This window comes from Megalobrama amblycephala, linkage group LG20 (assembly GCF_018812025.1).
Source record: "Megalobrama amblycephala isolate DHTTF-2021 linkage group LG20, ASM1881202v1, whole genome shotgun sequence".
NCBI classification, from domain to species: Eukaryota; Metazoa; Chordata; class Actinopteri; order Cypriniformes; family Xenocyprididae; genus Megalobrama; species Megalobrama amblycephala.
The window spans coordinates 27,406,925-27,430,516 of NC_063063.1; the positions used below are offsets into that span (position 1 = coordinate 27,406,925).

General features: G+C 38.3%; 1 protein-coding gene across 1 annotated transcript in view; it reads left to right on the forward strand.

Annotated features, from left to right (window-relative positions):
• The first annotated feature begins 14,745 nt into the window (after nucleotides 1–14,745).
• The window catches only part of LOC125255260 (cadherin-12), a 180,239-nt gene continuing 171,392 nt past the window's right edge, over nucleotides 14,746–23,592 (forward strand). Inside the window, exon 1 of the mRNA XM_048170327.1 lies at nucleotides 14,746–15,407. The gene's annotated coding sequence lies outside the window, so the exon portion shown is untranslated. The remainder of the gene's footprint in view (nucleotides 15,408–23,592) is intronic.

The following is a 23,592-nucleotide window of genomic DNA, read 5'->3' on the forward strand; positions in this document are numbered from 1 at the left end:
GCATGTTTTTAGATATGAAAGTGTCAGCATGCAGACTGAACTAACTTCTGTGTTTTATGTCATTCAAACGTGATAAAGTCAAAAATCTGCCAATGTTTCACAGGCTGCTCTGGACTGATATTAGCCTTGTAGCTGCAAGACAAAAAGGGAAAATTTCTGGGTGACTGAACTGCATTACTATTCAAAAGTTTGGTGTTGGTAAGATTTATTTAAACATTTTTGAAAGAAGTCTCTTTACACTGCATTTATTTAATTAAAATACAGTAGAAACAGTAATATTCTGAAATATTATCACCATTAAAAAAAAAAAAAAAATGTTTTCTATTAATATATTTTAAAATGTGCCCTTTTTCCTGTGATGCAAAGCAGTCACTACTCCAGTCTTTAGTGTGAGATGATACTTCAGAAATCCTTCTAATATGCTGATTTGCTGCACAAGAAACACCTATTATGATTATTATTGTTGAAAACAGTTGTGCTATTTTTGTGAAAAACCATGATACTTTTTTCAGGATTCTTTGATGAAAAGAATGTATTAGCAGTGTATTTCAGTAACAGTAAAATCTATTGCATATCAAAATTAAGTGATGTGACACTTTCATTGCAGTTATTTGCATGCAATGTTTTAGCACCTGATTCACACCCAAAAATTGTGTCGTAAACACAGTTTGCACATTGCAGTCTTGATAAGTTCTGGCATATTTTACTGGTACATAACAATTATCACGACATCACTGTAATCCAGGCATCCGAGTCGCTTCTTTAAAATGGCAAAAGTGTGTCTGATTACACCTCGAGTCTGCATATATGCTTGACAACCATCATCTGATTAATTGCTGCTGCCATGGTCAAAACATATGTGCACAAACTATATATTTTAATACATAGAAAGTAGACATGTTTTTACTTTGCATCGTGTGAATTCGGCCCTTACTCTCATCTCATGGATACTTTTTTTTACATTCATTCCTGAGTGACAGTCAGTGTTTTACAGAAGAATTAATTATGTTTGTTCATTTCTAAGTTAATCACCCTCCGACCAACTGATTCTCTACCCTGATCACTTGATTTATCTACACATTGTCTAGGAAATGCTACGCCTTGCTTTTCTTCACTCTGAGAACAGCAATTTTTACAGACGATTTCATATGCACAGAGCGATTTCAGCAGCGGGCGGGCATGATATCCTCGTGCACTTTTCCTTCAGATAGCATGAGATATTTAAGGGAAAAGAACTCTCTGAACTCAAGAAATTTAGAAACTGTTGAGTGAGACAGACACAAAGACAGATTGGTAAGACAAGTCCATATGCAATGCAAAGACAATGACTTAATTTTAAATACACACTATTTAAGCACATTTAGGTCTGGGTTAAACTGGACTGGGTGATTAATGAATAACACTGTGCTGAATAACAGGGCATTTTGTGAATTCGCCTCTTAATTCTTCACCTTGATCAATGATAGCACCAGCGTAAGTTCTACCAGGAAGACTTTAATGCCATTCATTCATAAATAATAGGTCTGGCCAATCACTGCTTGACACCTGGACTATATACTGAATTCTCTGCATGTTCACAGTTGATGGCGCTGACTTTGCCCTCCATCTTCCCCACCACCACCAGGTTGGCCCCTGTCCATCCATCGGGGGTAGACAACACCCCTGCTTTCATCTTCAGGCAGGATCGGCCAAATCTGCATCCCCAGGATTTGGACTAAGGACAGGGCCTATGCCAAAGAATTTTTCTATACAACTAAAAATGAATCATTGTAGCTAACTACCTACTACTTCCAGTGAGATTCTGAAGTGTGCATACGATGCAGTGTCGTAACTTTGTTTTTAAAAAGTGGGTGGGACAGAAGTGTGTGTGTGTGTGTGTGTGTGTGTGTGTGTGTGTGTGTGTGTGGTGAGGGGGTGCTATATCAGATATGTACAATAACATAACATTTAAAAAATGACATTACAATGTCCAGAAATCAATTTCAATAGTACATTGATAACTCGTGTGTAATGTAATAGATTAAGTCTTGCATTTATCTCTAATACAATATATTGTTAGTACTGAGATTCTTCACATCAGTGAATAAACATAGATCCACAATTAGTTGTCAGACTCCCTGATGGTCTGGTGGTAGAACTTTTGTTAAGCGTGTCAGAGGTTCCGGGTTCTAATCCGCCCTCATATAGTTTTTTTTGTTTTCCCTCATTAAAATTAAAGATGTTCATCAATGTTTCAATATCAAATGCAGTTACACATTTGTGTGCATTTTGTTTTGTGATTTCACCGAAAAGAATAGTCTCCACAACAACATTCATCGATAGATTGACGCGCTTTTCTGTGTGAAGACCGTGCACGAGTGCCAAGAACACTGTTGCCTTCCACCACTGATAACAGTGGCAACGAACACTTTGTGATTTCCAAAAACAACACATTCCAGTGCCAGATTGCCTCTTATTTAACACAAATGAATGTCAACTGGATGTTTCATTTGCATTAGGTATATCTGTGCAGCGAGATGTTTCAAAAAAAGTTCTGGGACAATATCGACCCTGGCAAAAAGTGGTGGGGACATGTCCCATCCATCCCACTCGCCAATTACGCCTATGGTACGATGGATACTTTACCATGAAGAAGATTTGTGAATGGCAGTTTAGTGACACAACTGACGCTGGTAGGTCATATGATAATGACAACATATAGCAAATGTAGTACATCACACTACACACACTCATACTATATAGAACATATTTTTTTTTTAGCGGTCGTGAAGTAATTACTTGATCAAAATAAGTACCTACTCAAGAGAGTATGCAAATTCGGACACAGCCAGAGACTTAATTTCATGGTGCTATTTAAGCACATGGGTCTAGTTAAACTGGATTGTGGGTGATTAGTGACTTTGCTAGACTTTGCTGAATTACTATGCACAGTGTGAATTCGCCTTAGACCACTTGATTCATCTTCACATTGTCTAAAAAACTGCAATGCCTTACTTTGTTCTCTACAAACAACAATTTGCAGACAATTTCATATGCACGGAGCAATTTCATCGGTGGGCATGATACCTTTGTGCATTTTTCTGTCAGACAGCATCAGGTATTTAAGAGAAAAAACTCAAAGGACTCTCTGAACTCAACCGGTCTACAAATATAGAAACTGTTGAGTAAGACACAAAGACAGATTGGTTGAAAGACAAGTTCAGACAAGTCCATATGCAATGCACAAAGACAATGAATTAATTTCACGATGCTATTTAAAGGTGCCCTAGAATTGAAAATTGAATTTACCTCGGCATAGTTAAATTAGAGTTCTGTACATGGAAATGACATACAGTGAGCCTCAAACACCACTGTTTCCTCCTTCTTATGTAAATTAGATTTTTGCAAAAGACCTCTGAAGAACAGGCGAATCTCAACATAACACTGACTGTGATGCAACAGTCGGGATCATTAATATGTACACCCCCAACTTTTGCATATGCCAGCCCATGTTCAATGCATTAGACAAGCCAGTATTAACGTCTTTAGCAGCACAGAGCCGAATAAACAGACTTTATGCAGGTAAGCAAGCAAGGATAACAGCAAAAAATGGCAGATGGAGCAATAATAACTGACATGATCCATATCATGATATTTTTATTGATATTTGTAAACTGTCTTTCTAAATGTTTCGTTAGCATGTTGCTAATGTACTGTTAAATGTGGTTAAAGTTACCATTGTTTCTTACTGTATTCACGGAGTCCAGAGACGTCGTTATTTTCATTATTAAACACTTGCAGTCTGTATAATTCATAAACACAACTTCATTCTTTATAAATCTCTCCAACAGTGTGTAATGTTAGCTTTAGCCACGAAGCACAGCCTCAAACTCATTCAGAATCAAATGTAAACATCCAAATAAATACCATACTTACATGATCCAATATGCTGCATAACAAACATTTTGTAAAGATCCATTTTTAGGGTTATATTAGCTGTGTAAACTATGCTAGTTTATGCATATGTTTATGCATTATGTTTATACTATAAACTTTATGCAGTGGATTATAGAGTTGCGAGCTGGGGGCGGGTGGTGCAGGCATTTAAAGGGGACGCGCGCTGATTCGGCACATTTATAATTATGCCCCAAAATAGGCAGTTAAAAAACTGAATAAAAAAAAAAATCTATGGGGTATTTTAAGCTGAAACTTCACAGACACATTCAGGGGACACCTTAGACTTATATTACATCTTGTGAAAAAGCGTTCTATGGCACCTTTAAAGGGTCATGAACCCTGTTTTACCCTGGTTGTTCACACCTGAAAGCTCAAAAACCCTGTTAAAATGGGCGTGTAGAGCTCTGGAAAAGGGGGAGTGTAGAGGGGGAAAGAGGGGAGAGAACAACCAATGAAGCACAGACATAGAACACACTCATTATACAGAATAATGAATATTAATATACGAGCACGGAGAAAATGACAACAAACTCCCAAGCACAAGGGAGAAATGCGAAAGAATATTTAAAAGGGCTAATAATAGGCTACTTTCATTACGTTTACAAGCACTGCAGTCTCATGATAAACAACACTTAGTTTCTTTTTGTCCTGTAATGTTATGCTGTATGTTATGCTGGCTAAGTCAGTGTCAATGGCGTGGTCAAATTATAAATTTTGTAGTTGATTGATTGAAGTACCTGCACTCCAGATCTATCCGCTTTGATAATGTTTTTTGTTATTAGTGATATGTTGGGAAACCAGGGACCCTCTGATTTGCCAGCCACCCCAATAACAATCAGAAAGTTTTTGTAATAGCAGATCTGCCTTTGCTTTAGAATTTCCATCATCAATCTGTGAATGTAGCCATGCATATGTATATTACGATGTTTTTCCCATGAGTTGGCAGAAAATTATAAATGGCGTATATTCTGTGTGTCTTTGTTAAACTGTCATCATGGGATTAAATCTATTTTCCAATGTTTGTAAAGCTATGTAAATATGTTAGTGTGTAGATGGACAACAGATTTTAAATGGAGTAACACTTTGGAATCTAAGCCATCTTCGTCTTCTATGATGTGTAGTGTTCAGCCTGGATAGTCTAAATCTTTACCAGGTGGCAGGTAGGTGTCATGCTGGTGGAGGTGGGGGTATGTGTTCTGTGATCATGTCTGGGAGATGGGTGGAATCTAATCTATAACAATCTGTGTTGCAGAATTTAGCTCCGGTGCTACACCGGGAGGCCATGTAAATATATGTAGTGAATTACTACTGTGAGGTGTAAATGGCCCCTTCAAGTGTCTTCACACCCATCTCTCAGATCTCAGGTTATGTTCTGACAATTCCGCAGTCCTAGCTTGATGCAGTCGGGGTCAGGCACCTTCCTGGTGCCAGTCCTCCACGCAATTGCAATAGTCGACCTGAGATAGAAACAAATGCAGAGAGAACTACAGTTAATTTTAAACTTTAACAGCTTCATAATCAGACTGTTACAGTATGCTGGTGTAGAGATGAGGCAGATACGGATTTCCACAATTACACGTAATATTTAATGAACAAAAGGCAAGGAAAACCAAACATACAATCTATACAACATTCAGAACGGACAAGGAGTGAAGGGAGTGAGTGCAATATAAAGGGAGTGCTGATAACAGAGTCCAGGTGCAGGTGATCCGTGAAGCTGAGGAGCTGACGAGGGAAGTGAGTGCAGGTGAGGAGACAAGAGGATCATGGGATTTGGAGTCCGGGAGACAAGGGATCCATGACACAGACATGTGGAGCTATTTTAATTGCACCATTATCATGTCTATTGCAATTTTACTTCCAGATGTCACGTGAAACCTAGTTTCATTGGCCAGATCTGAATTTCTGCTGTTGTTTTAGTGCAGTCTGAGTGTGTCACACCTAAAGCTGCTCTTGAAGGTGATCCTTCACAGTCTGCTGTGTCATGAGCATTAGAGACCCCAGTTCTGTTGGGGAAACGTTAAATTAACAGGTGTTTCCATCACCCTCCTAATCAGAAGCTCAAATAGGCTGTCCTTAGTTTCAGTCACTCTCAGTACAGCCCGATCTGTGGGTCAAATTATTTCACCTGTTTTGGTGTTGTCTGCTTAGCAATTTCTGTTTTATGGTGTCGTTCACACATTTGATTAATGTAGATCTCTGCCTGATGTTTAACATTTTACACCCTCCTTGTAAATTTACTTCTCCTATCAGACTCGATAGATGGTGCACTCCAGTGAAGGATGATTTGGTCTGCTATCACATGTGCCACACTTCTAGTAATGCTCTTGTAAGGGCAAAAAATAAAAGCATACCCCCTCCCTTTTGGCACTGTGTAGTGGACCAATCAAATCGAATTGGAAGGATGAATGTATCACCTTTCTTTATTTAATGCCCTGCTTGGCGATTAAAATATAATGTATATTATAATTTGATTTATAATATAATTATATTATATTAAAAATAGTATAAATTAAATAATATTATTTCTGGTCTCTGGAGAGTCTCTGGAACAACTTAGTTGTCAGTGTCTGTTTTGCAGAAGGCAATTCTGTTGATGTTGTCCTGCAGTCACAGCTGTACTGGAATACACATTGAGTGTACAACAATGGTCAGGCTTAAAGCCAGTGAAGGACTCTGTTGTTGAAAACATTCAATGAATTGCAATCACATGCACATGGGTGCATGGTCAAATCCACACTCAGTTTCTCTTTTTAGAGCTAAGATGTCACAGGTTGTTACAAATGTGACATTCACATGTCAATACATTTGAATATGAAAAGGTTTTGGCTCAGGGTTGATGCAGTGCAAAATCTCATTTTCAGATTTCAAAGGCCTATTTATTTCATTTAGTCTATTTAAAGACTATATGAAGGCACAGTGGCCATTTTCTCATTTACCAGATGTGATTTCATTTGTGTTACTATTTGGCTAAACGATTCTATGGACCAGGGAGGAAAAGTGTATGTTCTCGGAGTGGTTGTACCAATGGGCTCAGCTATGAGCTACTCTCAAAAACATTAAGTCATGTATTTTACAGACTAAAATATAGTAACAACATCACTATCATTCTGTGTATCAGTTTAGGATTTAAACTGTTTAGGATTATCACCTCTTAATTATTTGTATTCAAGAGTAATTCTGCTTTGTAGCAGTGAGAGCTGAAGTGTAATTCTGGCCAATCAAATAGTTCTTAACTTTTACCTGTGTTGCATCACGTCACCCTTCTTTTTCCCAACTTGCTTTTCATAAACAATGCATTGACCTGCCTTTCCATTTATCAAATCATATGTTTTCCAATTGTTTATAATTATTATTTTTTTCATTCTGTTTGCTCATTCTCATCAAGGTGTTGCTAGTTTGTTGCAACTAAGTCAATAAAACAATGGAGAAGGCATTTTTCTGATTTTAAAACTTATTTACAGCTCTCCATTAAGTACCAGAATATAATTTGGAAGATGTTATTCCTATTTTAGATTTGATCTCTTGTTGCTTAAGCAAACAAGGAGATCTTACAATTTATAGCAAGGGATGTCTTTTCTGATCTACGCTCCCACTATCATATCCCTGAAGCAATGTGGTTATGTCTAATTCTCCAACCCCACCGGATTTCAGTATCCGGTCTAACACCGGGTATTGCCGACCCATTCTATAAATGTGTCTATATGGGATGCATCTGTTTTTCCCTCAACACTTCTAAAAAACAAATAAGAATTGACTTACCATGGCAGCTGAAGAAAAGAAGAAGATCAAACCCTTGCTTGTTGCAAATCCCAATATTTTGCTGAAATACGTCACTCGCCTGGGCTGGGAGATCACGGAGGATAGTCACCACTAAGACCCGCCCAATCAGCCCAACGGCGGTTTCCCACAGGACGGGGAAGGTTTCTTGCGTGTTCGGTCTTTTCAGTGTGGCAAAGTAGTTTAATTCCATGGAATCTTTTATCTGAGATCAAAGTATCTGAGGTTCTGTTTATCTTACAGTCCATTTTGCACATATAATTCATTTGAAGAAGACTTGATGAAATATATGTGCATACGCTGTGCTGGTTAATGTTTGGTGCAGGAGAATGTTTTAAATATATCTATAAAAACTTTAAACACGGATACTTTATTATGTATAGCTATAATCCACGTGGCTAGTGAGCTTCGCGCTAAAACCGATCATATGCGCGCTCCGCATGTATATCATAACAATTGTATTTTTTATGTGTTCGTATTCAAACTCCAGTTCTGACAGCGTCATGGGCAAAATACAAACAACACTCATGTGCTGCTGTTCTGAGGGAAACATACACATGGCTCGCGTGTCCGAACACAGAGGAGAATGAGCTGCACTTTTGTGACATTTGAATTCTCCGCTGTAATGCGATCTCATGCGAACATATTTTCCATTTGTGCTGGTCGATAACAGCAAAACAATCCACATGCACCCAAATTTCTGCTCTGGTCGCGTCGCAGGAAAACACATTTTTGTGTTGTAGCACTGAGGAAAGGAGCACCAACGATATGTCTCTGAATGACAAGAGACAGAGGCGAGAGAAGTGATACTTCCTCATGCATAATACCGCAAATTATAATCTTATGCATACTACAGCGCAGTGATTAGATTGAATGTGCTTTTTCTCATGAATAAATGCCGAAACTATTGACGTCAGCATGTTCGACCAGCCCATACTTGGAGCCAACCAGCACTCCGGATCTTGCAGGCAGTACACGATGACGTCAGATTTTGTGACGTTGCTCCGACTTTGCTTTTCAAACCGGAAGACAGAAATCGCTCTGAAAAATGCAAAAATTGATGAGTACCTTTAGTGTTTTCAATGATGTGCAGCCTACACATATCTGTTCACAGCTCAAAAAATGTGTTCTGGGGTTTCATGACCCTTTAAGCACATAGGGTCTAGTTAAACTGAACTGTGGTTGATGAGTGAATAAGACTTTGTTGAATTGCTGTGCACTGCGTGAATTCACCCTAGATCACTTGATTTACAGAATCTCCACATTGTCTAAGAATTGCAATGCCTTGCTTTGCTTGTTCTCTGACAATTTCACAGATAATTTTATATGCACAGAGTGATTTCAGCAGCGGGCATGATACCCTTGTGCATTTTTTTCTGTCAGACAGCATCAGATATTTAAGGGAAAATAACTCACAGGACTCTCTGAACTCAACAGGTCCAGAAATCTAGAAACTGCCGAGTACGACAGACTGGCTGAAAGACAAGTTTAGATGTAAAACCTCTCGTAGAGCAACCGAGGGACTATGGAGAGTTTCATTCAGCTACACAACCGAAATAAAAGAGCAGATATGTGGAAATCTCTCCCGTCAGTGGGATAACCTTACACTGTAAGAGTCTACAACCAAAAGCACAAGTACACTTAAGCAAAGGGGTTGAACGTTCATCTTTATCTTATCCCTTCCTCAGCATGTGTTTTATATTTGTGTAAGTGTGTGTGTGTGTGTTTTCTGAGAGGATTATCTTCATGCCCCACTGAGGGTTACACACCATCTGGATGGGAAGTGACCCTGGGTGGGGAGGGGGCACGTCTGGAGCCGTTAGGACGTTGATGTGTGTGTGTGTGTGTGTGTGTGTCCTTTAATCCAACACTCCTGTCCAATAATGTTACAATTCAATGGAGGCATACCGAATAAAGCTTCCCCGCATCTGAACTAAGCAGTCTAGTGATTTAACCATTCAGGGAGATGGGAAGACACTATATAGGATCATTTAGCCTGGCTGTCCCCAGGTGTCTGTCTCCTTCTCACTCTATTCATGTCCATATGTTTGGATGTTGCTCTGTCACAGCTGTACACCTGCTTAATTAATCTCTGATCGCTCCCAGTTCCAGCAGAGGGGGAGCTGTCCTAATGAATCACTACGAACAACTGCTTCCTTAATGCTATCGCTCTGGTTATCCGCGGAGACTCACAGGGTTAGCACAGAGATTGCTTAAGGCAAATAAAAAATACTCAAAAATAGAAATTATCAAGAGATCTGAGAAAATTCATTGGAAGTCCTGTAGAATATTCATATATGGCATTAAGTCGTGGTGAGGTAATTATAATTAACTCATTTACAATATTTCCCATATAATCATAAGAAACAGGTGTAAAAGGTCCAAAAATGGGTTTTGCGATCCAAGCTTTCCTTGGATCTCTGGATAATTTTCATTTGAATATTTCGTTTGCCCTAAGCGATCTCTGAGCTTACCAACAAAGTCTCTGTTGATAAAACAAAAAGAGCGACAGCATTAAGGAAGCTGTTAATTGTAGGGATTCACGGGGACAGCTGAGCCTCTGCTGGAACTCCCAATGATCAGACTGATGATTAATTAAGCAGGTTCTTAATTGCTGTGATCGCATTTAACCCTCTGGTGCACTTCGGTCATTTTTGACCAAATTTTTTATAGAATTTTCTACTTCATTGGAATGGTACGAAACTTGGTAGTAGCTTTGGCATTTGCTTTGTGAACACAAACACACAAAATCATGGACATGATTCAAAAAGGTTAAATAAAAAATAGTCACACTTGTGCTCCTAAACGATCAAAAAAGACCACATTGGAAATGAATTGGAGATGAATTTCATCTAGTTAAAACTTTTGGTACTGCAGCCAAACAAAATCTTACTGAAAACTTGATATTTTTGAGATATCAAGCTCAAATTTGGAACACAACTTGTTTAGATTCATGACTTTGAATTTCTTGCAGTTTTAGAGTAAAATGTGTTTTTGAAAGTATATTTCATATAAAATTTGAATAGTATTTTTGTGCATTTTTCATAACAAATGTAAAATTCTGTAACTTTTTTTAAGTTAACTTTTTAAAACTTTTTTTCACTTCAGCAATAATTTCCCAAGTGTCGTATTTAAAAAGAAGAATTAAGTCTGTTGCTCTAAAGCGGTGTTTCCCAACCCTGTTCCTGGAGGCACACCAACAGTACACATTTTGAATGTCTCCCTTATCTGAACCATATATTTCTGGTCTTGAAGTTTCTACTAACGAACTGATGAGTTGAATCAGGTGTGTTTGATTAGGAAGATTAGAAAAATTAGAAAGGTTGGGAAACACTGAAATTTATGACAGTTTAAGTTGGAAATATTTGACTGACATGCAGAGTACCAGAGGGTTAAGCAACAATGCATAAAATATAAAGGTGATGATACACGGGGCAACTTTTTGAGCAATGTTGCTGGACAGTGTCACAGAGCGATGATGCTTGGGCACTTTCCCAGTGAGAATGGGCAACAAGTTTCTATCTGGATACTTTAGATCTGAATTTTGTTGGCCATTCTCACTGGGAAAGTGCCCAAGCATCATCGCTAGGCAACATTGCTCAAAAAATTGCCCTGTGTTTCATCACCTTCGATTTATCCTATCTTTTATTAAGGGAAAATAAGACAAAATAGTCATTAAGAATGGGATTTGAAAAAAAAAGTTGTTATTGATTAGCTAATAGTGAAATACCACATTCAACTAAGCACTATTACTTACTAATTCATTAATTGGAATTTCTTGTTAGTTAATAGTAGTTACTGGAGTGTTAATATTGCATTACTCATTTGTTCCTATGTAGTTATTCATTAATGATGGAAAATGATTCTAAAGTGTTACCATATACTGTATAAGGCAGACTATGTATTACTGTTGGCTAAATCAGTTTTTTTTTTTTTTTTTTTTTTTTTTTTTTTTTTTTTTTAAAAGCAAATTAAATATAGATGACAGAGTTGAGAGATGGGTATGGTGGGTGAGAGTAATGGGCAATAAATAACTTGTCCTATCTTCAACCAATCCCATCCTGAAGGACACCCATTGAAAACTTCAGGCATCTATAATGTCATCGGGTTTTTTTTTTTTTTCTTCCTTAAAATACTGGACAAAAACTCAACAAGGTTACAAGAGAAGGAATAAGACATCTTGTTATACATGCTGAAAAAGCGTGCATCTTGACTTCAATGAGAAGTTGACAGAACATCAAAACCTCATTTATTTTCTGACCATGAAGATTAAAAAAAAAATTGCTTTACTTTAGCTACTAAAAAAGCCTTGTAGGTACACTATAAGAGAACCATTATTCCATGCTGCATTCATAAAGTGTAGGTCTGGTTATTTGTGATGCAGGAGAAATGTGAACGGAAAAGTTAACCTTTCCCATGAGTGATGGCCGTCAAGGCACACAGCTCCTCTTCATGACAAACCCCTATCCTTAAAGGTTACATATCACAATCTATATTTGCCTGTCACTTTATTAGAGTAGGAGTTGGAACGGAGTATAAAAGACTCCATCCTGGATTCAATCATTCAGCCATCCTACCAACTACTCAAGCAAAAAGTTCTGCACCAAATTCTGAAATTGCAGAGAGCTAAATAAAATTTCAACCCAAATATTATGCTTATAATATAATGTGTAATGGAAGAAAGAGATTAGAGAAAGAGAAAAACAGAATCATTTTCCCTAGCGGACTCAGCCCCCCACAGTAATATTTTTGTGTGTGCATGCTCCCCACATGCATCAATGTTATGTTATGACTCTGCCAAGCAGCAGGAATCCCTCAAAAATAGGTCAGCATTAACAAAGACCTGCCACTTCTGAGGAGTAATGGAGGTTTAAATATTTCACAAAGATGAAAAAAAATTAAATAAATAACACAAACAAAATTATTAGCATATGTATGTGTATGTGTGGGGGTGGGGGGGAGGTTCAATTCAATTACTGATTTTGACTATTTATGTGTCTATTTTTTATAATGCCTATTTTTATATATTGTGCATTATCTTTGGGGTCTATTTGACCCCACACAATGTTTAACGCCTCTAAAAATATGGTTGACATCTTTTTTTTTTTGCTTCATATTTGATGACTTTTCGTCATTTAATGGGGACAACTAGGTAAACATAAATTATTTTTACGATGACATATTTTCAGTGTCCTGTACACAGTTTGGTTGCATCGGTGATCCTTGGGGTCATAATTTTCACAAAAACATAGATGAGGAGAATCCTAATTTTGAGACATCCTGCTAAGAATGAGATTCTTAGTGTTGACTCTCCTGCTGTCTCTCAACCACAAGGAGGTACATTACCTTTCAAAAAAGGACAATTTATTATGGTCCCGCCCCCCACTTGAATGATAGGGTAAAGCCATGGCCAAAAGTTTTGGTGGTTCTCTGCAGTGGGTTGTAGTCTCAGAAACCCTCATTAGATGAACTGCTTGTTAAAAGTTTGCTGCTTCAGTTGTGGTGTCGATCAGATGCATTTACATACATTTGCAAAACGCTTCATTGGCAAAACAAACAAACAAAAAAAGGACCTGTTTGAGGTCCTGGTAAAAGGTGATCAGCTAGCATAATTTCACTAATCACACCAGCACATGGGAAAGTGCAAACAAGTTCTAGTCAGGAGGAAAAAGTGCTTCCAGTCATAGTGTTCTTGCGTCTTCAATGGTTACCTCTAAAGAAAGACATGTACCCATCATCGCTTTGCAGCAATTTCTTTGCATGTGAGGCCATTTTGATGCAAAGCATCTACCATTTACTGGATCATCAAGAACTTCAAGTTGAGAAATTCAACTGCAATGAAGAAGCCTTCAGAACATTCCAGAGTGTCCAGTAAGCGGCAGGACGGTCACCTCCTGAAGAGTCAATCCTGAACCATGTGCAGAGCTCAATATTGGCAGCAGGTGTGCATCTGTAGGCACAGTGAGGTCAAGACTTTTGGACAGTGGCTTGGTGAAGAAGGGCAGCAAAGAAGCCCCTTTTCTCCAAGAAAAACATCAAGGACAGACTAGAATTCTGCAAGTACAGCAAGGATTGGACAGCAGAAGACCGAAAGAAGTTATTATTTCTGATGAATCCCCCATCCGACTGTTTGGGACATGTGGAAAGTGCAGGGAAATAAAAGGTGAACGCTACCATGATGAGTCCTGTGTCATGCCAACAGTGAAGCATCCTGAGACCACCCATGAGTGGGGCGGTCCCAAGGGAGTGTCAAATTTGCCTCCAAACATACTGCATGTTATTACCCTTGATAGCAAATACATTATATTATTATACTATTATATTATTATTATGTTGTTTTTATTTAAAGAGCTATTTGAGTAGTCAATGAAGAAACATAAAATAGTGGGGAAACGGTGTAGCTGGTTTTTGAGGTTAATAGGAGGGATGTATATATATATATATATATATATATATATATATATATATATATATATATATATATATGAGAGGAGAGAGAGAGAGAGATTTATCTGAACATTTTAAAACTGAAATTTCAAAAATGTTTAAAACAATTATCCCAGTCATCAAAACTGTTACATTTTAATTTAGCTATAAATTAAACCATAAAATATCTTTCACAATATTGTCAGGTAGCTTCAGGAAAATAAATATTGACATAAAAATATCTAAAATGATGATATCATTATAATTTCATATAAAACCATATATGTTTTATGATCAATTAAAGCACTATGGAAAAATAAGCGCTTAATAAAATAAAAGTCAAATTCCTCTTAAAGTTAAAAATCAAATACATCCTGTTTCCTCAATTCAAATTCAGGGACTGAATCGAAATTTAAAGTCACTGTACCAAGTCTTGGACCAACTATCCACACACAAGCGCGCTGGACACTGCCTGCACACACAAACAAATTAGGTTAACACATACACACACACACAGAGAGACAGACAGAGAGAGAGAGAGAGAGAGAGAATCAAAACAGACTAACACAGGACATCTGCAAGTGTATTAGTTTGGAAAAGACACCGTTCCCGCGAGACACCGAGAACGGAATTATTAGCATATATTCCTGAGATGACCGCTCAGATCGCTGCTTCTCTGCGGGACTGACGGAAAGGAGGGAGGGGTGAAGGGAGGGAACGAGGGATGGAGGGGAGGCTCCATCTCTCTAATGTAGTTGATGAAGATCCCACACTCCAGAGACCTGACAGGGGTCGCACTCTCTCCAATCACGCCACGGACCGCAGAGCCGCGAGCCAGTCAGCAAAGCGCTCCCTCATTCCGCTCGGTCTTTTTCTCTCCGACCAGCTCACTCACTGTCACTCTCTCTCTCTCTCTAACACACACACACACTCGTGCGCGCTCTGTTCATTCTAAAACCGCAGGGACGTACACTTCAGCACTCTTTCTCTCGCGCGCGCGCTCGCTCGCTCAACCTTTTTTCTTTCCTCACTGGCGGCACGCGCATCTGTCTCCGCTTCTGTACTGTACAGGATGAACAAGAACGATAGACTCCTAACAGAGAGTAGATGAGAAAACAAGGAACTAAAACAAGGAAGGCGAGGTGAAACGAGGAATGAAAAGAAGCTGAGGACAGATGAAGGAAGAGAGTTTGTGAAGCATTTGGATTTTACTGATTTCAAGCCTCCATCCATCTTTTTGGCCGGTGGAAAAGGACCCAATTAAGGTAGGACATTTTCTGTGCACAAATCTCCTGAATTGTGAGTGTTTTGCTGATGTGGACTTTCTTACCAGGTCAGTAATGAACAGTTAGGAAGCGCGGAGAGCTCATAACTCTTGGTGCAAGTGTTGGGTTGCTCTCATGCTAAATCACTGACCTGTCAGCATCCTCAATTATGAACGTTTATCCCCAATCGTATAGAATGTAAGCTGCAATACTTCCAGTGCTAAGAGTCCAGAAGGAAAGAAGCCAACGACTAATCCCTGCCCCCTTTAGAACAGTTTTTGCCTTCGTTTTTGGAAAGGCTTGAGAGTTTGACTGTGGAGGCTGAAGGAAGGTTGTTTTGCTGACTGACTCTTCAGTCAGGTGAAAAATTATGGCTTGATGCTTGCAGAGATTGGAGTGGAAGTCCTGATTGCAACCCACCAGTGCAAACACTCATACCTGGAGTGTGTGTGAGCCTCAATTATGAGTGTGAGCCAACATTTACATATAAAAGCAGATGTGTGCTTCGCTTCTTACTGCCACAAAGTAGTGAAACACTGGTTAATTATAAAAAAAAAAAAAGAAAAAAGAGCGCCAGGAGACATTTGGGCAACATCAAGGACCTGTTTCAAGTGTTTTTGAGGGACTAGAAAAGACAGACAAATTACTAGCAGTGCTGGATATCTCAAGTGGCTCTAAAATGCAGTGTTTCCCTGACAGTTCGTTCCCAGATGAAACAGCAGTGCAATGAACAGTTTCAACATGTTGTGAGTTATGAAAGACAATGAGACTTAATCCACATAATGCACTTGTTAAGTCTTTGTTTCTCACACATCATTGTCATACTATTAATAGAGATATTCATGTACAAAGCACTGGAGTCTGGTGTTTATGTACATTTTAATTTAATCTCACAGAGATTATGGACTTTGTGACATGCGAGAGGGATTAGACCTCAAGCGGTTTCTGTGATGCTGAGGTATATGAATCACACTGTATTAAAAAAAAAAAAAAATCACTCTACATTATTTATTACTGTAATTATTATTATTGTTATTTGATTTAAGGCTGAAAATATCTCAGCATACATTTTTTACAATTTAAAACTAGAAATAAGTAAAGTCTTGGAATTTGAAAATTATAAAAAAATGCAAATACATTTGAGAAATTAACCAAGAATACAAAAGACCAGATGTTCTTGCTTCCACCGAAGCACAAAATAGTCTTTGGAACATTTCAAATCATGCCGGAGAACATGAGCATCAGGTTTTTCTCTTGTTGAGTTCATTCGGATATTCGTAAAACGTTCAAAACAAATTATTATTGTGATAATATAATTTAAAAAGAAACAAGATTGTATTAAATGACAAAAAATGCCAAACAGAGCCTTTTACAAAAGTGTTCTTTGAGGTTGCATTGGTTTAACATCATGTTTGCTTGTGGGAAACACTTCAGACACTTAAAAATAGCATTGCACATTGCACTGAAATGCAAAAAGAATCTGTAGATTTAATATAAAGATCAAACCTACGATGATTCATGTCAGAAATCTGTTTTGAAAGCATTTCAGGACTTTGATGATTACTCATTATTATTGCAAGTGTAACCAAATATAGAATCACACTCTGGTGGTAGGTTTTCCCTCAGAGACAACATATCTATAATTTTCAGTGGTTGTTTGTACAACCGTATTGTGGCAGCTGTTATGTGTGTGTGTGCAGGGGGAGGTGTGGCGTAATCCCTTCTGGATAGTAAAATTCAGCATCAGCATTCCTAGAATAAACCACAAAGTACAAAACAGTGTTAAAAATAATAGGAGGTGAGCTGTGACATCCACTTAAATTCATCCAGACTCTGCCTCTAGCTGTCATAAATCAGAGGACGTGATGTGCCAGGAAAACGACACAATATCAGCCTATCTCTAACTGTATTATCCACCTATTTTCATTTGATCTGTTGCGGCATTGCAAACGTCCCACGGTAAAAAAGCTGATCCCGTCCATCTGTTAAAGGTTGCACGGATTTGCGGGACGCTCTAGGACAAAAAAGAATAAAAGATGAATGCACAACAGTCAGTGGACAGAATTTAACTCACAGATGAAGCAGAAACGCATCCTATCTTTTCCCTGGATCAAGCCAGTCTTTACAAAGACAGGAAACACCAGGCTTCAATCAGTGTCTGAAATCAGTAGGCAGGGACAATCCAAAGATCCCTCCTGAACGTACTTTAGAAACCCAGAGCTGGCAGGTCTTGGGTTTGCTTTTTTTTGACAGAGATCAGAGCAGACTGTAGAAGAAGCCGAGCTCCTAGTGATCTGAGCTTCTGGTGAAAACAAAGCCATGTCCCAACAAGAGTCCAATTCCCCAGAGCGAGCTCTAGCAGATGCACAAGCATTGGGTTTAATGAGGAATCCTCTTTTGACCAGTTGGTAACACAAGAGACAGACAGCTCACAGATAGAGAGACGATCAGCGCTGAGGGGGAGAGAGAGAGACAGCTCTGAGGGAGAGACGGCTTTGAGGGTGAGCTAAATGAGGTCTAATCAGCTCAAAGCAGATGGGAACCCTGAGATGGAGGGGATCGGGAGTGCAAGATTTGACATGTCCCTATGTCCCTCTCATCAGAATTCAATTGGAATTGAGAGAGAATGATGACATAAAGTGGCACGGGTCCAGGGCCATGGACACAAAGGTCAATAACAGCTGGACACACTGATATATTTCTGTGTGTGTGTGTGTGTGTGTGTGTGTGTGTGTAATATAGAACCAAACATCCAGATTAACCTTGAACGTGCCCCTATACCATTCCCATAAAACCCCCAACCTATCCATCTCCATAAAATTACCAAATTAAACACCATATCATGGACCAAAGGGTTTTACTACTCTTTTTAAATTAAATAAATTAATTCAATGCACTATGTAGATATGCTCTGTTCTCAGTCCGACCAGACAATTATGGAAAAAAGCTGCAAAAGTGGGTCATTCAAAAAGCATATAAACAAAGAGTTTTTTTGTTACATTTCACTGTTTTTTATGGAAGCCTGTTTCCGCCACTGAATAAAAAATAAAAATAGTAATTGCAACATTTTATCTCGCAATTAGGACTTCTTTTCTCAGAATTGCGAGATATATACTTGCATTTGCGAGAAATAAAGTCAGAATTGTGATATAAACTTGCAATGGCGAGTTCTAAATTCCAATTTCGAGCTTATATCACAATTCTGACTTTATAACCCGCAAGTGCATGTTATAAAGTCAGAATTATGATATAAACACAATTCTGAGAAAAAAAGTCAAAAATGTGAGATTATGTCTTGCAATTCTGACCTTATAACACACAATTGCCACTTTATATCTTGCAATTCTGACTTTATAACTCACAATTGTAAGTTTATGTCACACAATTCTGTGAAAAAATGTCAGAATTGCGAGATAAAAAGTCGCAATAAAACCTTTTTTATTTTTTATTCAGTGGCGGAAACAAGCTTCCATAGTTTTTATATATCAACATCTATGTAGAGGGTGAAGTCTATTAAATGTACACTGATTACACATTTATTTTTTTCTGACAGTATATCTAAATGTGGGGATGTCCATCAGATATTCTGATGTTCAGATGCCCTTCTGAAGTATCATAATCTTAGAAAAGAAAAACTGTAAAAACTGGGGGAAAAAATTGGAAATTTGTTATTTGATACAAAAAAAATAAATAAAATAAACAAATAAAATAAATGCTATTCTTTTGAACAGACCTCACACTTTTGAATGGTAATATAAGACTTGGCATCCACTAGGAAGCATCAAATATACACAGCAAACCCACAACAGTTACTCATTTCACATGCAAAAAAAAAAAAAAAGAAAAAAAAAAAAAAGGTGTTTATGTAGAAACACTAAAGGAACAATAGCTAAAATATGTGATGTTTAATTCTAAAGGTCAGAAAAGAGAAGACAAATGGTCATGAAGAACTAAATTACAACTGTTTCTGCTGCAAGAAACCTTTAACATTATAAGTGGACTTCAGAGAAAAGAAAATGCTGCCAAAGTATGGCCCAGAGATACTTCACAACATGTCCTTTACACACTTCACACTCCCTTGATACTCCAAGGCATCAAGTTCCTAATTTCAACCAGCCCAATGGCTCTTTTCATTCACACAAACCTGAGCCGCTTATCTCGAGTTCTCTCTTAAAGTGATCTCAATGCATAATGCAGCTGAATAAGCTCTCTCTTTAAAGAAAGCCATCGCTGATGCAGTGAAAGAGCATTGAGGGAGTGAATGACTGGGCAGTGCTGTACAGAGGAGGATATCCTCTCTGGTGTGCTGCACGGCGCCGTAGGCTGCAGGAAAGATCCACAGTAATCCCATGTACTTATTGTGTGACTGACGAGGGCCTTCAGATATCCTGGAGACTGAATGGGTGGCAGAGAGGTGATGCAACAGGCCAGCTGAACCCTTCTAATGCCAAAGTCAACAAGGCCTTAGACAGTTCAAGGAACAGTTCATCCAAAAATGACAGCTCTGTCATTATTTACTCACCCTCATGTCATTCCAAACCCGTATGATGTTCTTCTGCAGAAAACAAAAGAGATTTGAAGTTTTCCTATGCTCCTTACCATTAAATTACAATAAATGGGCACTGAAGCTTTCAAGCTCATGACTTGTTTGCTGTTTTCCGATTCCACACAATAGGTGGCCGGAAAAGAGACTGAAGTTTAACTCGTTATTTACTGACAATCTTGAAATCTAGTCATAGTGATCAATTCTTGAGCTAAAGTGTTAGTTCGCCCAAAAATGAAAATTCTGTCATTAATTACTCACCTTCATGTAGTTCCAAACCCATAGGATTTCCGTTCATCTTTCGGAACACAAATTAAAGTATTAGTTCACCCAAAAATAAAAATATTATGTCATTAATGACTCACCCTCATGTCGTTCCAAACCCGTAAGATCTCCTTCCATCTTCGGAACACAGTTTAAGATATTTTAGATTTAGTCCGAGAGATTTCTGTCCCTCCATTGAAAATGTATGTACGGTATACTGTCCATGTCCAGAAAGGTAATAAAAACATCATCAAAGTAGTCCATGTGACATCAGTGGGTTAGCGTCGAAAATACATTTTGCTCCAAAAATAACAAAAACTATGACTTTATTCAGCATTGTATTCTCTTCCGGGTCTGTTGTTCATCCGGGTTCACGACTCGGGTTCAGTGAACCGCAGCGCATTGCTGACGTAAGACGCTGCTGACGTGTTATCTGGTGCGCCAGAGTTTCGTTTACAGTCTGAGGGAGACGCACGCTGTATTCAAGCTATTTTTTAAAATGGTGCGTAAGTGTGCATGTCGCGGATGTCCTAATCGCCAAAAACAACGACGTAAAAGTGCATTACCAACGCCGACAGATGAAAGGATTCAATGGAATCAATTCAATGGAATCAGTTCAATGGAATCAAATCAATGGAAAGGATTCCAGAAGAGAAGACAATGCTGAATAAAGTTGCATTTTTTATTATTTTTGGAACAAAATCTATATAAGATGCTTCAAAAACTTCTAACTAACCCACTGATGTCACATGGACTACTTTGATGATGTTTTTATTACCTTTCTGGACATGGACAGTATACCGTACATACATTTTCAATGGAGGGACTGAAAGCTCTCGGACTAAATCTAAAATATCTTAAACTGTGTTCTGAAGATGAACGGAGGTCTTACGGGTTTGGAATGACATGAGGGTGAGTCATTAATGACATAATTTTCATTTTTGGGTGAACTAACCCTTTAAGATATTTTTGATTAAATAAGTCTACATTCTGACGTAGAACCTGGAAGCGCTGAATGTAAACAGCGTAGTAAGAAAATGACACAGAAGAGAAGAAATAATTACAGTCAAAGAAGGCAGTGTCCCAGAGCACACCTGCCTATTACGTAATCACCATGGACCAATGGTAGTTAAAAAGGTGTTTACCAACTTTTCTTGAAATTTTGCTTTCGCAAGCTGTTTCAAACTTGCAAAACAAACTCAACTCCAAATGAATTCGTTTTGGCCTGTTTTTCATAATTACATCATACAAAATGAGAATCAGATCTGAATGATTCATTAATTCATTAATTCACTTATTATTCTTGTTATAATAGATAGGCCACTGGAGAGGAAGACTGTCAGTTAAAGGGGTGGCTGATTTTGATTTCACTCTTTTATCTTCAGTAAGTGTGTAATGTTGCTGTTAGAGCATAAACAACATCTGCAAAGTTACGACACTCAAAGTTCAATGCAAAGGGAGATATTTTCTTTTAAAGAATTTGCTGTTTAAGGACTACATCGAATGGCTGGTAGGGACTAAAACAAGCTTCTTCCCGAGTTGTTGACATCACTAATCCTAAAATTAACATAAACCCGGCCCCTGAGAACACGCAACATTGGTGTGAGGCCAACACAAATGCAATAGCATGTCATCAAAGCAAGATGACAACATAAGTTATAAACTAAACTAAACTATACCTATTCCATCTTCATGCAGTATATATTCTCTGGCTCTGTAGGATCTTACAACAGTTCCCACATGAGCAATTTATAGATTATCATGACAGAATATGCTAATCAATTGACTTTAAAGGTCCCGTTTTTCGTGTTTTTTTGAAGCTTTGATTGTGTTTATAGTGTGCAATATAACATGTGTTCATGTTTCGCGTGTAAAAAAACACAGTATTTTTCACATAATTTACTTATCTGTATACCGCTGTTTCCACTGTCATAAAAACGGGCTGATGACTTCCTTGTTCTATGAAGTCCCTCCTTCAGAAATACGTAAGCGAGTTCTGATTGTGCCAGCGGTTCCTGTGTTGTGATTTGACAGCTCTGAGCGCACCGTGCCCGGAAAGGTCACGCCTCTTACCATAACGTGGAGATGCACGCGCTCAGTGTTACTGTAAACATGTCTTTAATTTTACCCTATCAATTTGAGCCGGAATCAGACCCGGTGATTGGACTGCGGGATGAAAATAACAGCGTTTTGACGACATGGCGACAAACACACTCTACAAACGCAACTCTTGTGTATTCCTGTGGGCGGAGGTTAGTCAAAAAACTGTTTTAGTGACCGTCATTAAAGAAGGAAGTAGAGGGATGTAGTCCAAACTGGCCGTTCGATGTAGGCGACTTCTGTTAAATAAAATATCTCGCTTGGCATTGAACTTTGAGCTTTAACATTTTACAGATTTTATTTATACTCTAACAACAACATTACACACTAACTAAAGTTTGAAACATGGGATCACGAAGAACGGGACCTTTAAGATATCCCACATCAGCTACATAAATTCATCAACTAACCATTCAGAAATGTCCTGTTGCATTTTACATGTTGTCACTACTTCTTGAGTCTCCCCATCATTGTTCGACTCCAGTTTGAACATAAAAGGCTGAACAGTTTCTGACATTTTCAGTGAGGCTGCGTGATAATAGTAGCTGCTAACACGAGCTCTTGAAACACCGCTCTCTTCTTGGGAGCAGCAGCTCATTTGCATTTAAAGGGACATACAAAAACTAAGCGTTTTTTCTCACCCTCAAAAATCTGTGGGGTATTTTGAGCTAAATCTTCACATACAGACTGGGGACATCAGAGACTTATTTTACATATTGTAAAAGTGGCATTATATGACCCCTTTTTTAATCATAAAATTGGACAAATTTCAATTCTACTTAACTCCAGAAGACTTAAAATATACATATGGATCTATTTTATGATATTTCATTGTGCTTTTTTGTTGTTTGAAAGCGGCAGTCACCATTTGTTGTAGTTGCATGGAAAAAGCACAGCCGGAATATCTTCAAAATTCCTTCTTTTGTGTTGTACGGTAAAAACGAAAGTCATACAGGGAACAACATTAAGGTGACAGAATTTTCATTTTTAGGTGAACTACGCCTTTTAGTTCTTTCTTTCTTTGCTGTGGTTATTTGAATCTCTTTCTGCATCTGGCAACTTCTTCTATCTCGCTTTTCTGTCTCTGTTCTTTTCTCTTCACCCGTGTAATTTTAATGGAAGGACAGAGCAGCTGCTCTCACCCTCCTTTGTGTCCGCAGTGATGATAGCTCCTGGTATTGAACTTGGGTGTGTGCGTGTGCGTATCTGAGTATCCATTATCATTTTCATCCAGAGCGAGAGATCCGACCAGATCACTCATCCGGATATGCCTGCCAT